At 62.7% G+C, this 16,315-nt stretch overlaps 1 protein-coding gene across 4 annotated transcripts in view; it reads right to left on the reverse strand.

Annotated features, from left to right (window-relative positions):
- Nucleotides 1-16,315, reverse strand: part of ZMIZ1 (zinc finger MIZ-type containing 1) — a 228,058-nt gene that overhangs the window by 136,958 nt on the left and 74,785 nt on the right. For all 4 annotated transcript variants that reach the window (XM_012762467.2, XM_012762468.3, XM_012762470.3 and 1 more), the window contains one exon: nt 7,301-7,380. The gene's annotated coding sequence lies outside the window, so the exon portion shown is untranslated. The remainder of the gene's footprint in view (nt 1-7,300; nt 7,381-16,315) is intronic.

Consider the following 16,315-nt stretch of genomic DNA (forward strand, 5'->3'; position numbering starts at 1 on the left):
TTTCCTTCTTCCAGGGGGCGGAGTGCTGCCCACTCCACAGGCGAGGAAACAGAAGGGAGTCAAAGGTGAACTGACTTGTCCAGAATCACATGGCTGACAGGTGGCACAGCAGGGACTGGAGCCCAGAACTGTCTGTCCCTAAAACCCACGCTGACCACAAGCCACACCGCATCCTTTATCACGCTGGGCTGACACCAGCAAAACTGCGTGGGGTGAGTTCCCCAGCAGCGGAGGTGTTCAAGCCGCAGCTGGGGCAGCTGGTGGCAGGCACGAGACGGTCTTTATCAGCCCTCCCGGAGCCGGGGCTGGGGACAGGCTAATCTGGCTACAGGATACGTGGATGTTTAGTTGTGTTTCTTCCACACACAGAGAAAAATGTTCCGGATTATTTACAGGTTCTAGTGCACCAAAGTCCCCCTGGCTCGATCCCTGGCCGCCCTAGAGCTGCCGGGCAGGAGGCAGCTAGGAACCCCAAACGGAGAGGGCGTTTGTTGGGGTGGGGGCCGCCCGGGTCAGGATGGCGCCCAGAGAGAGCTTGTGGGGGCCACCCGGCGAGGGCTGTGTCACGCCAGCCCGTCCCACCCGACAGAGGGTGGGCCAGACAGACGTGGCGCCGAGGGAGCATTCCACGGAGGTTATGAGGCAGCAATGCCCCCGCGGGCTCCGAAAGAGGCCCCAGAGGGGCCCGAGGGGAGCGGCGGAGGGTCCCAGACAGCTGCGAGGCAAGATGTGCTGCTTCCCAAGCCGGAGCCGAAGCGGGGTGAGACGCACTTAACGGAAGAGACAGATGTGAGGGGAAAGCTTCCAAAGGCTCAGAGACCACAGATTCCCCACTCTCCATTAACCAGTCAGCTCCCTGGGGGCTCCGGAAGGTTCTCTGGGGTCCAGCTGTCTAGTAGGTGGGGTGGACACCTGAGGGGACCACACCGAGGTCCCCGTCTCCTCCCTCCTCCTGCACTGGCCACAGCTCAGAATTGTCTTGTGCACCTGAGGCCCCGGGGCCAGGGGCCGAGGGAGTACACGTGCGCCATGCCGTGCATAACTATTTCTCAGAGAGCCTACACACAGCCTCGGATTCCTTCTTAACACAGCCTACCAGGCACAGAAACAGCCAGAAGACGAGACTAAACCTTGTTGCCATCCCTGGCATGGAGCTAAGGGCACAGAAGGTGGGTGCCTGTGGCTTCCTGCCGCCCCTCGGCACACAGGAGTGCGGGCACTGTGCCGGGACGTGCTTCAGAGCCGGCCCTGAGTCTTCACGGAGCTCGTGGTCCAGCGGGGGAGAAGGCGCAGGGCGGGCGTGGAGGAGCAGAGACAAGGAAAGCTCACGGGGTGCACGGGCCTGAAGGAGGGGACGGTGCGTCCCACGGGGCTCTGTGCTCAGCACACTGGGGCTCTCAGGCCCTGCCGGTGGGAGGAGGCAGGCCCCTCGGAGGAAGCTGCTCCCTGGGCAGAGGACCCTGTGGTGGGGGACACACAGAGGGAGGTGAGCCCAGCACCTGAACCTCCCGTGACTTCCCGCCACACCGGCTGAGCAGAGCAAACAAGAGGCAGACGGTATGTACATGGAGCGCGCAGCCAAGAGTGGCCGGGCGGGGTGGGCGTGCGTAACAAAGGGGAAAGTGGGCTCCGAGGGTGGAGAGCTCTTGAGGGACTGTTTTGCTGGCAGCCTGGCTCCCGAGAAACACCCCACCTAGGGAGAACCCCTCCAGGCCTACGGGGACAGAGCCAGGCTCCGGGGAGGCAACTATCTTCTTCCTCTTCTCCCTTGGAACCGTCTCTGCTGCGGGCACCCTCCACCCCCCTGGGAGACCTGGGAGAACAGGACACACCCTTTGGGCACTTCTGCAATGCAGACTGGCCTGGCCAATGTGGTAGGGGGTGGAGGGCAGGAGTGTCCCCTCCTGGCAGGGGCCGGGGCCTGTCCCTCTCGGAGCCTGGGTCCAGGCTGTTGGGATGGGGGTTGGGGGTGGGGGCAGGACTGGCCCCCATGTAGCATGGCCTGTGGGTGGACCCTGTTTTGGGATTAGGTGAGGGGCAGCCCAGAGCACGGAAATGCACTGCGGGCGGAGGGGGGGAACGTGGGGGGAGGAAGGAGCCCTTCCCATTGTCCTTCCTCTGTCTTCCCTCTACACACAGTGAGGTTCGGTCACCTGGGTTCTAGCCACGGTCACAGCACACGCTCTGCAAACTCCCACCTGCGAAGTGAGGAAACTGGAGCCCCTAAGGCTGGGCCCTGCAATACGCCAGCCAGGAGCCGCGGTGGCGGCTGCACAGTGTGGACTGCGACCCGCTGAGTGCGTTACACACACACCAGACTCCGAAGACTTCGTACGAAAAAAAGAATGTAACATATCTGCCCTATACAGCCAATATCTTACCATCCCAATACATAATCAATAAAAACCGAAAAGGAGCAGGCGGGCTGGCTGGTGTGCATGTTCGAGGGCACAAGGGCATCACGGGAAGGGTCTAGCGTTCAGGAGGGGGTTCAGGAGGGCGCTCAGGCAGGCAGAGGCCAGGGCGCATGCCCAGTTTGAGGAAGGCTTTGGAGGGATGGAGGCAGGTGGCCACAGGGGAGGGGAGGTGCTCGGCCAGAAGGAGCCTGAGGGGCAGCAGTGCAGAGCGGGGAGGTGCTGAAGAGCCGGGGCGGGGGCGGCGCAGGGGAGCTGCAGCCCAGGGCACTGGCAGAGGCCAGCGTGTGATGCGGCTGAGAAAGGAGGCTGGGGCCAGATGGCGGCAGCTTCGGATGCCAGGCTGAGCCGGCTGGGCACGCAGCGGGCACTTCCAGGAAGACTGGCTGACCAGGGCCGGGACCGAGGCAGCTCCCCGAGGACGTCCAAGTGAGTGGCAGGGCCTCGGGCCCACCTCACAGGCCACTGAGACCCTCCGGGCTTGCGCTTCTCCAGGAGCCCACCCCCCAGCTCTCTGCCCCCTTGGGAGAGGACAATTTATTTATTCAAGAGCAACAAACGCTCCCACCAGGCGGCCAGCCCCTGTGCACCTCGCTTCTAATTATAGCAGGAATTTCATCAATGCTGGAGGGAAACACCAGGTTTCCAACCACCGTTAGTGGGCGCCGGCCCACCTCGTCCCCTGCCCGGGCCCACAGCCAGCGACCCCCAGGCCCAGGATGGCAGAGTGTAGCCAAGGGGTGCGGCTCTCAGCCTATCCTTGCAGAGCCAGGAGGTGGTCAGCACAGCAGGGCCACGGGGAGGGGACAGCACCTGCCCCCACCACCTGGCCACATGTGGAGCTCAGCCTCCAAGCAGCTGGGAGTGTGGGGCGCTGCCTCGGACACCTCCAAAGCACAGGGCAGGAGGGACGGCACGGTGGCCAGAGCTGGATAAAGAAGGCCGAGGTGGCAGGTGGGGAGCCCGGGAGGTCTCAGTTCTGGGAGCCCTGGGGCTGACACAGTGCAGACGCGCCGTGGGGATAACTGGAAACGAGCACTCTGAGGGGAAGGAGGGTGGAGGTGAGGAGGTGCCAGGGCTAAGGGAGGCCCTGGAGGGAGAGGGAGGCTGAGCTGCAGAGGAAGCGGCTAGGAGGAGTGCAAAGAGAGGAGATGGGCAGGAGAGGGCAGAGAGAGACAGGCAAAAAGACAGACGTGGAGACAGAGACCCACTGCCCCCTCCCCGGCCCACAGAGCCCAGACACACGCACACAGAGCCGGCTGGAGCTTGGAAGCCAAGGCGAAAAGAAAAGAAGCAAAGAAACGACTAGTGCCAAGTTGGGCTTGGCTGCTCAGAGGACTCATCTAGCAGACCCGGCCCACCCGGCGGGGGCCACCCGGGGCCACCCAGGGCCCTTCAGGCCAGAGACTCAGGGGTGTGAGTCTGCAGCGGGATGCACGACCCCCCCGAGCCCCGTCCTCCCCAGCCATGGGGAGCTGTCAGGGCCTCCAGCTGCAGGAGGGAGGCCTCCCCCTCAGGGGTCCCTCAGGAGCCCACCCAGCCCCTACACTGTCCCTCAGTGGGTTGTGCCATGGTCAGCAGGGTGCCCCAGGCCAGTCTGAGTGTGGAGCCAGGTGCACATGTGGGAGGGTCTTGACACACGCTGGGGGGCGGGTCTCTCCTAGCCTTGCATACTCATGCACACTCACATGCCAGCCTGAACAAGCACACCCGCTCCCTCACAGCCACTCACGGGCACCGCATGCACATGCACATGGGTGCACACCCTCCCTCCTTCCTTCCCTCCCAGGCCGGGTGCACCACCAGCCCTGGGACTCTGGGCAGGGGGCACTAGCCCCACAGTAGGGCCGGAGGGATAGAAGCTCCTAGAGAGAAAAGGCTGTGTCAGGCCCAGCTCCGGCTCCCATGCTCAGTCCACGCGGGCGGGGGTGGGGCGGGGGGGGCTCTATGGGGAAGGAAGCCTTGGAGAACACGTTCCCTGTCTGCTGCCCTCTTCCGAAGGACTCTGGCCCAAATCCCAGGGAGGGGACAGGAGCTGCGGAGGTCACACCAGACAGACCAGCAGATGAGGCCCAGGCCTGAGGCCCCCAACTCCCAGCCATGGGTCCTCTCTTCTTCTATATCCCCCTACCCGACCCACAGCCTGCCCCACCCCAGTCTCAGCCCCAGACCCACCCCGGTGCCAGGAGCTCAGATCTCACTGCCAGCCCTGCTCAGTGCCCTCACGTCCACGCAGTCGGGCCGATCGGGGCAGCAGGCACCGAGGCACTGGGGTCTTGCATGACAATCCTCCTCCAGCCTCCCTCGGGGCCTCTGGGAAGGGGCTCCAGAGGGGACAGAGTTCTCACCCTGCCGGTGCAGCCTCCCCACGGTGCAACCTGGAGAGCCCCATGCTCCCTCCCAGATGCAGGGAGGCCCCAAGCCCCCAAGTGCCCCATGCAGCCCCGCCCCCAGCTCGCACACGCTCTAGCAACGAGGAGCTCACTACCTCTCCAGGAGGCAGCTTTTTAAAAAAAGATGTCCAGAGAGTTCAGACTCTTGGAAAGTTGAACTTGAGGATTTCAAGGCGACAGCACGGTTGTCACTGAGGGGCCAAGCTCTCCTGGACAGAGTCCCCCAGGCATCATTAGCTTGGCCATCCCCGCACCTGTCACTCCAAATTATAACCGAGCTACAGAAACAATGTCCTATGGCCAGGCCCACCTCCTTCCCTGATGACAGCTAACTAGGACCCAAGATTATCACTCGTCACTCACTGAATTAATAAAATATCAATGGGACAACTACTGTGTGCCAGCTACTAGATGTGGTAATGAATTTCTAATCTGATTAACATCTGCCCTTCGCCCATTATACAGGTGGCAAAGCTGAGTCCAGACAGAGGCAGCGACTTCTCAAAGTGGCACGGGGAGCTGGTGGTGAGAGCAGAGCCTCACGCTGCCACTGTGGGCGCCGCCAGTGCGCCAGCCCGGGCAGAGAGGGAGAAGGCCGCACGTCGCCACCCCCACCCCCGGCCGTTTCTAGGACACCGAGGTATTGATTACCAGCTTTGCCTTGGAGTGGTTTTCTTTTCTTTTCTTTTTCCACCAAGGCTTTCTGTTCCTCTTTTTTTTTTTTTGAAGAATAAACTGGAAGCCGCTCCTATGATTAATTACCAGCTGCCTAATGCTCCGCCACTGGCAATTTCTGGAAAGGGAATGAATTACCTTGAAAAACATCCGAAAAGAGAACCCACCGTGAAGGAGAATTTCAAAGGTTACCTGACAACGAGCAGTGGGCTCCCCCGGCCTCCTTGGGTTCGAGGGGCAAGTCGCCAGCTGGCGGCCCCCTCTGGCTCCTGGGGGCACCGGGGCTCCCAGGGCAGGCAGGGAGGCTGCTCCCCGCGGAAATAGGGGCGTCCCTGGAGCAGCCACCGTGAGCCACCAGCCCCGCGGCCCCGCCCTGGTCTCTAAGGCGTCCACGCCCGCTCCATCCCAGCGCACCTCAGCTCGCATCCCCACAACGCCGCTCACGCGCTATGGGTTTCTTAGCCATGTGGAGCCTCTGGAGAATGAGGCATTAAACAAACCTCCCCGCGGGACTCTCGTGGGGGAGAAATATGTATTGAAGGAGCGTAGTGCCTGGCGCGTGGCCGCCGCTCACAAAGCTGCAACATTTAAAAATATTCGCAGCTTCTAAGCATCCTCTCAACAGCCCTGTCAGCAATGCTGCTGTAATCACCCTCGTCTGCAGACGAGAAAACGGGTTCTCACGGAGGACAAGGGACTGGCCCGAGGTCACGCAGAGGATGGGCAGGGAGCGGGATCCCCTGGGACGGAAGGGAGCAATGGGGGGCAGCAAGAGGAGGATGGGGGCGACCTCCATGCCAAGGTGAAGACCCCCCCCACACACACACACAGAAGGCTGGCCCCAGGCCACGGCGCCTCGGGACAAAGGCCCTGGCCCAAGTAAGCATTTTTGCGGAGGCCACTCATCTCCCGGCTGAGAGCTGCGGAGTAAACAGGGATCACGCAGGTCACCCTAGGGCACGGGGCCAGGCGTGATCCACCCCAAAAGGCACCCCGTGATGACACACACGGGTGTGCAGGCCAGAGGCCCCACCCAGGAGGCTCAGCCTCGGACCTGCTGGCTGCAGCCGCTCTCAGGAGCTTCCTGGGGGCCCAGCCGCTGCCCTGCTAGCGACCTGTTCATATGCATCCTGGCGTTGGCAGGTCTCAGGGGGCAGGGGATGGGGGGGAAGGGAGGGTCCCAGCACCCTTGAGGACAACAGCTGACAGATCCCGAGTGCTGGCCGTGTGCCAGGTGTGCAGTCCCCTCACTGCAATGGTGGGGACAGGCACTGCCATCCCACCCCATATGACAGATGGGTAAACCAAGGCATAGAGCAACTGTACACGGCTACTCTAGTAGACCAGTGCCAAAGTGAGGACTGAACCCAGGCGGTCTGACCCCAGAGCCTAGTACGTGCCCAGCGCGGCAAGCTTGTGGGGACGGGCAACCGCTGCACCCACTCCGGCCAACAGGCCTCTGTCACTCAGACCTCCTTCAGCATGGCTGCCCATTCCGGATGGGGCTCAGGGGCTGCAGGTAGGGCTGCGGGGCCAAGGCTGGGGAGCCAGGCCTGTCCCTTCTTGGGCACACCCCCCCCTCCACCCCTGGCAGCCACTCTAGAGGAAGACCAGGCCACAGAGGCCCCCAGGCGCCAGGGATAGGAAAGGCCCATCTGGGCACGATGAGGTCCCAGCAAAGGTGGCCTGAGCCTACCCCCACCCCCCAAAGAGGGCTGAGGCCCAAGTCAAGGGTGCAGTGTGCTGAGGGCCAGCACCTGCGGTCCCCACGGGGCGTGCCCGCCACCACCGTAGCATCCGGCCCAGCAGCTCACCCACCTCAGTGATCCAGGAATCACCAGTGTCCCTCACGCCGGTCAGCACTGGCCGCCCCTCCGCCTCACTCCAGCTCCATCCCGCTGCAACGAGAAGAGGGCGGGGGTCAGTGGGTCCATCCCCAGCAGGGGCCCCGGCACTGACCCTGCCACTGACACCCAACACCTGCGGGACAGCCCACAGCAAGCAAAACCGTACCACCCATCTGGCAGCAGGAGTCTGAAGGGGGTGCCCAGACATAAACAGGCGCTCGACACCCCACCTCTGCCAGTCACCGGCTATGTGACTGGGTGTGTGCCCAGCCTCCCTGGGTTTCAGACTCTTACGTGTCAAATGGGATCACAATCCCTCTCACAGCTGCTGGTAGGACCCAAAGAGACATGGTGACAAAGGCACTCGGCGTCCACTCATTCATTCAACAAACATTTAACGAGCACATGGGGCTGTGACAGTGGCCCATGCCCTGCAGGGTGGGGACTCAGACAATGAGCAGAGAATCACAACACAAAATGAAAGTGGTGCTTGCCGGAAAGAACAAGGACAGGGGCCACGCAGCAGAGCCGCAAGGTCCAAGGAGGCCTCTTTGGGAAAGTGAAATTGAAGGATGAGACAGAGGAAGGCAAAATGCAGGGAACAGTACACCAGGCAGAGGGAACAGTGTCTGTGAAGACCCCAAGACAGGGAGGGAAGCCTGGCTCAGCGGAGGACTTCAGAGGGGGTGGTGTGGCAGGTGCAGTGAGCGAGGAGAGGAGGGGTGAGTGGGGACCGGGCGGCACAGGAGGGTCTGGGCAGCGGAAGGACATGACCCTAGTTCTAGTTTGGGAAGCCCCCAAGGCGGCCGAGGGAGATGGGCTTGGAAGGGACGGGAGGCGGCGGGAGAGCAGTGAGGAGGCTGCTCCAGGGCCCAGGCCAGCGACGGTGGTGCTCAGGGCAGAGGGAGCGGCAGGCAGAGCACAGGACACTGGGCGTGGGGGCACACGACCATCCTTGCTGGCCCGTCTCCTCAGTGGGCCACCAACATGCCCCCCGCTGCCCACAGAGCCCCGTGCTACTCCAGGGAGGACCAGAACCAGAGGCCTGGCCGGCAGCCTTCTCTGAAGTCCCAGCTGTGAGGGTGCCTCTCTGTGCCTGTGTGGCCTCCTCCAAGCTCCCCAAGCCAGGCCCAGGGTCCCCACCCCAGCCACACGGAAAGGGAACGTCTCCACATCCCCCAGATTCTGCTCCCCTTAAGAATCCAAACAGTCTTTGAGTTCACTGATCCTAACTCTTCCATTTCACAGAGGAGAAAACTGAGACCAGGAGAAGGGCAGCATCTGCCCCCATCCCAGGGTCAGGCAGCAAGTCGGTGGCCGGGGCAGAACTGGAATCGGCCTCCTGCCTCGCTACCGCCCACGGCCAGGCCTTCCCCAAGGGCGAGCTGGCCAGCAGAGCCGCTGACAGAGAGAAAATAATTATCTTGGCAGCTGAGACAGAAGCCAGAGCCGGAAAGCCCTCGCTCACTCTGAGCGCCGTCCAGGCCCCAAGATGTGATGTCGCCGGACCCATCTCTCCGAGGTGCCCCAGCTCACAGTGCTCACGCACGTGCCTGCCTGCCCCCAGAGCCCCCAGCGCGCCTTGGTGTTGGGCCTTCGAGATCAGAGAGGGGAGGGACCTGTCCAAGGTCACAGAGCAATAAGTGAGGGTGCTAGAATTCGAACTCAGGCCCTGGTAGGAGGATGGTGAGCCTGCAGTGGACCCCCGCCCCCAGACCCGGGAACGAGACAGGAAGTAGGGGGCCTGCCTTTACTAGGTCCCTATTGTGGATTAAGCCTGGGATGTTGCCTTTAACCCCCAGTGAAATGCTGTCAGGTAGAGACCAGCATCCCCAGTTCCCCCAGGAGGCCCAGAGGTTGCATAACCCCCTGAGGTCGCTCAGCCAACAAGGAGCCCGTAAGAAGGCAGCTGGGATGGGGGGAGGCACTCCGCCCGCGCTCACCCTCGCCCACAGCGGGGTGGCCAGCCAGCGCCTGGCACCCGGCTCCCCCGAGTCCGTGCGGGCCCCCGCTCACTCGGGGGAAGCGGGGCTCAGGGACCAGGGGCCCGGCCCGGTGCCCGGCGCTGAGGCTAGCGGCCTGTGTGGGCTTGGCCCAAGTCCCGAGAGACCAGGGAGAGGAGAAGGCAGGAGACCAGGTGGGGCCCTGGCTGCTCCGGCCCACCAGGCCACAGGGATAAGCAAGAGGGCCTGGAGGGGAATGTTCTCTTCTTAAGGGCCCTTGGTGCCACGGGGGAGACGCAGCCTGAGCCTCCGGGCCGGTGGCGGGCTGTGGGCAGTGGGGGCTCACTCAGTGTCCCCGTGGGGCAGGGCTCTCCTGGGCACCCTCAGCTCCGGACTCCCACCCCTGGGGGTGTGCGAGACCCTGAAGGCAGGCAGCTTCCAACTTTGAGGCCAGAAAGGGCAGCTTGAAACACCCCTCACCCTCCCGGTGCATCTGAAGCTCCCGAGGCAAAGCACACTTTGCAGAACACATCACTGAGGCTCCCAGGGAGAACGGGGTTGCTGGAGGGGTCACAGCTGGTCACCGACATGGCTGGGTCTCAGACAAGGCAGAGGTCACGTGGGGGCAGGGACTAACCCCAACCACGCCTGCCTTCCTGTCCCCGCCGCCTCCCGGGATCCCCTGGGAGGGCATGGGTGTGGGCATGGGTGTGGGCTCGGGGGGAGACACCTGGCCAGGCTGATCTGTGGTTGTGTCTGGCCCAGAGGGACGCAGTTCCATCTGGGATTCCTGGAGGGCAGAGGTGCCCAAGACACAGGGTATCTAGGACGCGGGGTGCCGGGAGGGCTTCGTGCCTGTGGCTCCAGGCCTGAGGCTAAGTGGTCAGCTGCTCTCAGCTGCTGCCAACGGTTGGAGTCCACATTCTGGGCTGGAACGCTGGCCCTGGCCTCCGTGGTGAGGTCAGAGGGCAAGGGTGGGGAGAGCTGGGTTTGAATCCCTGCTTTGCCATTTGCTGCCATTGCTACCTTGAGCAAGTCACTGGCCTTCTCTGAGCCCCCGTCTCCTCTCCAAACAGGGACTGACTGCTCTCTAGCTGTCCCCTGCCAGAAGAGCCTCCAGGCTTAGCAGGAGCACGCACCTCCCACAGACCACTGGGGAGGGGGCCGGATGCCGCAGGGCCCACACCAGGACACAGGCCTCAGCGCCTCACACCTGCTGCTGACCACATGCCCCTGTGTCCCTAGTGGCTGTCAGGCCTTAGTGAGGCATGTGGAGTGCAGACACAGGTGCCATGGAGGAAGAGTTCAGCGAAGGGTGACGACCAAAGCCTGGAGGAGGGGCAACTGCGCAAGGTCACCAGTGGCCGAGTGGGGATCAGAGCTGTCGTCACGTGGGCACCCATCCACACCTGGTCCAACCTGCTGCTCCCTGGCTGAACCGACCTGAGCCGGCTCCCACCACTGAGTCTCAGGTGCCCACGCTGCTCGGTCCCATTTTACAGTCCGAAGGGGGTCTGGTCCAGCAGCCAGCAGATTCTTGAGGGTGACACGGGTTTCCCCACCTTGGAGAGCCACCTCCCCCTGCCAGCCTGCACGCATCCCCTTAAGTGACCTGGGGGCAGGCCCCTTCCTCCCCTGGCGGCCAGTGCTGGCTCCAGGAGCCAGGCAAATATTTACCCCAGGGTTATCCAAACCCAGCCCCGCCTCCTCCCGCATTCCTGGCATACCTGTTCCCTGACCTCACCGAGCTGGGGGTGGGGAGCCAGACAGGCAAGAGCCAGACGGGGCTCCGGCCTAGGTGGAGGCCAAGGCCCCTGCCCAGAGCAAGGCAGCCCCGAATCACCCCTCTGGCCTGGCACCCACCGGGGCAGGCTCCAGGCTGCTCTGGCGTAAGAGCTGGACATTGGCAGGAGCAGAAATCTCCCTAGGGACCACTGGGGAAGGAGGGCTGATGTGCCCAGGGTGCTGTGGTGGGGCACGGGCTACACCAATGCCACCTCTGAGCCTGTGGTTCAGGGCTCCTTGTCACCGGGCATCGGCCAATGACACACACGTACACGGGCACACACACGCCCCTCGAGCCTGCAGAGAGGCAGGCTCCATCCTCAGCACAATCCTGTCGCCAGGGAGCTAGAAGGTCCCACTTCACAGACGAGCAAGCTGCCCAGCAAGGCCAGAGGCACGGCAGAACTGTCTCACGGCCGCCCACGCTCCCACAGCTCTGCGACTGCGTCACCGCCCTGCAGAACCCTTTGCCTCCTGCCATGCCCAAAGGACCCCTCCTCCATGCTGCCTTCCCCAAGTATGCCTCCAAGTGAATTTTCCCTTCCCTGAACTTCCAGAGCATTCTGATGGTGTTTCCTTCTTTCTCCTTGCACAATTAAAATTGGGTGCCTGGTAATCTCTTCAGCTGGAGGGCCCACGAGGGCAGGACCCTGCCATCCTCATCCCAGGCACCGTGGAACTGAGCCGGGGGCTTGGGCGGCCCTCAGTGCTCAGGGGGGACTCAGCAGCCTCTGAATCTCTTCACCAAAGGGTAACTACAGGTGGCCTCAAGAAACAGACAGGACAGACGGACTGAGCAGGCTGGTAGTTTGGGGTTCAGGCTGCCTGAGAACCACGAGGTACCCTGGGTTCAATGATCCCACCTGCCTTCGCCTCCTCTGAGGAGGCTTAGAGCTGTTCTAGAATCTCTAGAAGCGTGCCCGTGCCCAGCCCCGGAAGCACGGCCTGTCTGGGTCCCGCCCTGCAGTTGCTTGCCGTGTGCTCCTTGGCCCCCTCGCCTCCCTCTCTCCTGCATGGGGTCCTTGCAAGTGGGCAGGAAAGGCGGACTGGCAGCGTCTCGCTGACCTGCTGGAGACGGGGGAAGACCAGGCCGGGAAGTCTGCACGGCGGGGAGTCGAGGCCAGCACCTGCCACTGGGCGCTCCGGGAGGCCTCCATGTGCCGAGAGCACCTGGGGCCAGCAGACACCCTGTGCAAACCTGAGGCCTCACCCTGGCACCGTGGGGCACCCCTAGAGGGGGAGTTAGGAAAAAGTGGGGGTGCTCAGAGCTACCCTCCCCACCCTCCTAGCACCTCCGAGACTTGGTTTCTTCCATTAAGCATGAGGGCTATAAACTGCCTTCTAGAAGTCTGTTCATTTCATTCATTCATCCATTTCTTTCTTTCAACAATGAAAGATGGCCTCTATGCTCTGCCAGAGGAGGGAGGGCGCAGAGGAAAAGAGTAGGGGCTTTCGTGGGGGCAGGGCCAGAGGCCAACACCCGCTAAGCCTTTGTGCTTCCATCGGTGCCCCACAGAGTTCCTGGGGCGGAGTTGGGGGGAGAACACAGAAGGAGACAGATGATTCTAGGACAGCTGGGGGCATGTGCCCAGCTCAGCCCAGGACACCCCTTCTGGGCAAAGGCCGAGAGCCTTTGGGGGAGAAGAGCTCGGGGCTAAAGGGGGAGCTGCAGGTGGCGTCAGTGAGCAGGGCACGGCTGCACGCACAGGGCAGGGCCACACGCAAAGACATCCCCGGGGTCCCCTCCCCTCATCCAGTCGTGGTTTACTGTGTTCTCAAGGCCCAGCTGAAGCGGCACCTCCTCCAGAGAGCAGCCAGAGCCAGGGAGTGCTCACTCCCCATGACTCCCGCCCATCCTGCCCCAGATGGGCTCGTGGTGCACAGCCCCCTGCCCAGGCCACCCTCGCCGCTTGGTGTCAGGCTTATGCAAAGAGACAAACTGAGACCAGAGAGGGAGGGACCCACCCAAGGTCACGCAGTGATAAATGGGCCACTAGGACACCAACTCAGGGCCCCGTGGGGACCGGCTCCCTGTTACTTACAGTCTGCATCAGACCCCGCTTGGGGAAAGGGGCGAGGGACAGGGGAGGCTCCTTCGGGACAGGGGAGGCTCCTTCGGAAAGCCACAGCTAACAACCCAGCTAACCTCTGATAAACAGAGGCCCCTGGCTCCAGCAGGGGGCCCACCCACACCTGAGGACGCGGGAGGGGTCTCCCCTCTCCTTGAACCACCAGGCGAACAATTGCGCCTTTGATCAAGGGGGGCGAGGGCGCAGCAGGGACGTGGCACACCGAGTGGCTCCCGGTTCTGACGCGCCACGTTTGCGGCTTCGGCTCTGCTGCTCACTTAGCTCTGTGGTGCCGGGCAAGGGACCGAGGCCTGTTTTCTCCTCTGTACGATGAGAGTCCCTGCTCTCGCGGAGCCGTTGAAGGACTTAACAAGATTATGCCCACGTCACCCTTGCACAGGAAATGCGCAGCAAACAGGGGCTGTCATCGTCATCACTGGCTCAGGCTGCTGCCAAGTGCAGGCTTGGGGTCCTGCCAGGGGGGACACGGAGCCCCGTGGCACAGAGACGGACAGACTCAGGGCTCTGGGAGGATGAAGCCTGGCCGCAAGCTCCCAGTGCGTCTGCCCCCCAGACGGGCTTCATTGAGGCCACCTGCCCCCAGGAGACGGGTTGTCACCTCCCCGCCACAGAAGCAGCCGAAGGTGCTGGGCAGCCTCCAGGTGCAAAATCTGTGCCAGGTGCTCCCTTCCACGCCCAGCACTGCATCGGGCCCCTAGGGTGGGCACGGCCTCCCCTTGCCCAGAGTCTTGCTCAGAGGGGTACCTAGGTGGGGGTAACCAAGCCAGGGTCCCTGGAAGCCACCTGGGCACTTGTCACTCCCAATGCTGAAGATCTAAACTAAATTTTCTGCCAGTGGCCCCCTCTTAGGAGTTTCCTCTCCTGCCTCCACCCACTCTGCCTGGGGTGGCCTGCCACCTGCCACCTGTCCCTTCCCTTCTGAGGGATGCCCCCCATCCTGGACACCCTGCAGCATTAGTGGGGCCTGGCAGAGGCTCTCAGAAGAGTCCTTGGAGATCCTTGGGAAGCTCTGGGTACAAACCTGCCGCCGGACGGAGGAGGGGACACAAGCCCAGGGAGGGACAGGGTTGGGGGGAGCCTAAGGCTGGGATAAGAACCCAGGTCCACTCTGGTGTGGGAGGTCACACTCAGGATCTAGGGGTCCAAGCCTGGCCCACAGCAAGTCACGTGCCCCTCCAGTCTCAGTGTCCTCACCTGGGGCTAATGCCGGCCCAGCGTCACACCCATGATGGGCACTGGAAGGTGGCGAGGCTGAAGGGCACAGGCACTGTTGGTGGCACAGGCAAACTGCCGAGCACCCAGTGTTCCCGATGACCCCCTCCTGGGCCAGGCACCAGCCCCCTGGCGGTCACGCTCCCCAAACAGGCATCCCTCTGGGATCCTGGCCACACGTGGGCCAGGCCACTCTGAAGCGATGGCCGAGGCCCAGAGTCACAGATGCCGGACAAAGGGAAGCAGTGTTCTTGCTGGCCGGAGGTGGCGGGTCTGAGCAGAGGCTCTCACGTCACCCAGGCTCAGATGAAATCCCGGCCTGCTCACAAGCCACGTGGCCTTTGCCAAGTCCCTGCCTCAGTTTCTTCAATGGTGTAATGGTGAGAGAGAAGGTTTAATGGTTGGCAATGGTGAGTAGCCCAGCCCGGGCCCTCAGAGGAGCCCAAGCAACTGGAGTGCTTGCTATGTATAGTAACGCCAGGGGCAGCCCGCACGGGTCTGCAGGGGACCTGCTGGAAGGCCAGGGAATAAGGGGGTGACGGGCTCGCTGGCCATCACACTCCAGTCAGCAGCCAGGCTCACCAATGCAGACCCCTGAGAAGCTCGGCTTTCCCCACGGGGATCTGGTTTGCACGGCCGTGGGGTTCAAACCTGGCCTGGGTCACCCCTCCCTGACCAGGGGCAAGTGAGTCTCATCCCTTGAAGTCTCCAGCTTCCCACCTGCTGGGCAGGAAGAGGGACATCTGCCTGATCCCCTGGGCCGCTGGGAGGACCGGGAGAGGGAGGATCAGGCAGGCCCAGCAAGGGGCTGCGGGAGGGCCCGTGCTCTGCTCGCTGTACCCTGCCAGTCCTGTCCCAGCCAGCACACGCCCAGAGCGTGGCCCAGGTCCAGCCGAAGAGGCACTGACAGACTCCCTGAGTGCTTTCCAGCTGAGGCCATCAGGGTGGGCCTAGAAAACCCCTTCTCCCCTCGAGTCTGGGGTCTCCTTTGTTCTTTCAGAAAGAGGGGCTGCCTTAGCCAGGCTGCTTGGTGTGGTTCTCAGACATCTGCCCACCAATCATCTGCCCATCAATCCTTGGGACTCACAGAACCTGGCCTCTGGGGCCATAGAGGGGCTTAAAAATGGGGGTGGGGAGCCAAGACTAGCCCCCATGGTGGGTGTCCTCTTCCTGCTGCCACAGCACCCAGCACCAGGCCTGCAGGCACGGGAGCCCTGGCGTGTTCGCTGGAAGAACCAGTGAGTGGTGACAGCCGTAGTGGTGTGAAACCAACTCAGATCAGAGACCGAGACAGCTGACCCTTGCACCGAGCTCACGACGTCCGTACCAGGCTCGGATTTAATAGACACTGTTTACATATGTTGACTCCCTTAGTCCCCACAGTGATTCTAGAAAGTGGGTGATGTTATCTCCATTTCACAGATGAGGAAACTTGAAGGTCAGAGATGGGGAGTGTTAGAAAGTGGCAGAGCTGGATTCAGCACAGGCTCTGGGCTCCAGAGGCCATGCGCTGGTCCACAGCGCTGCCTGGGGGCCGGGGAGGTGGAGAGAGCAGCGGATCAGAGCCCACCCACGCCAGAGGCTCCCAGCCTGGGTGCAGACCCTGCCCTGGGATCTGACTTAACTGGATCTCACCTGGGGCCAGGGCAGAGCGCCCTCGGCCAGCCTATTCAAGCAGGGATCTTCCCAAGGTCACCCTTTGTGTTGGGGGAGCCTGAGACCTAGAGCCAGGTCTCCTGACTTCCCCGTCCTGGGTTTTGCACTCTTGGAAACAGCACCGTCCCCCAGCCCAGCAGCCCACAGGGCCCAGATGGGGCGAGAGAGATGAGGCAGCAGGCTCGGCGAGGGGAAGCCAGTCCAGCATGCCGCCGGTGACATCAGGCCCTGCAATCCCTGACTCACAGCCACCCATCCTGTGACTCCACCCACCGTCAGGGCCCCCACCCTGGCTCACAC

The sequence above is a fragment of the Microcebus murinus genome, chromosome 14, assembly GCF_040939455.1.
Source record: "Microcebus murinus isolate Inina chromosome 14, M.murinus_Inina_mat1.0, whole genome shotgun sequence".
NCBI lineage: Eukaryota > Metazoa > Chordata > Mammalia > Primates > Cheirogaleidae > Microcebus > Microcebus murinus.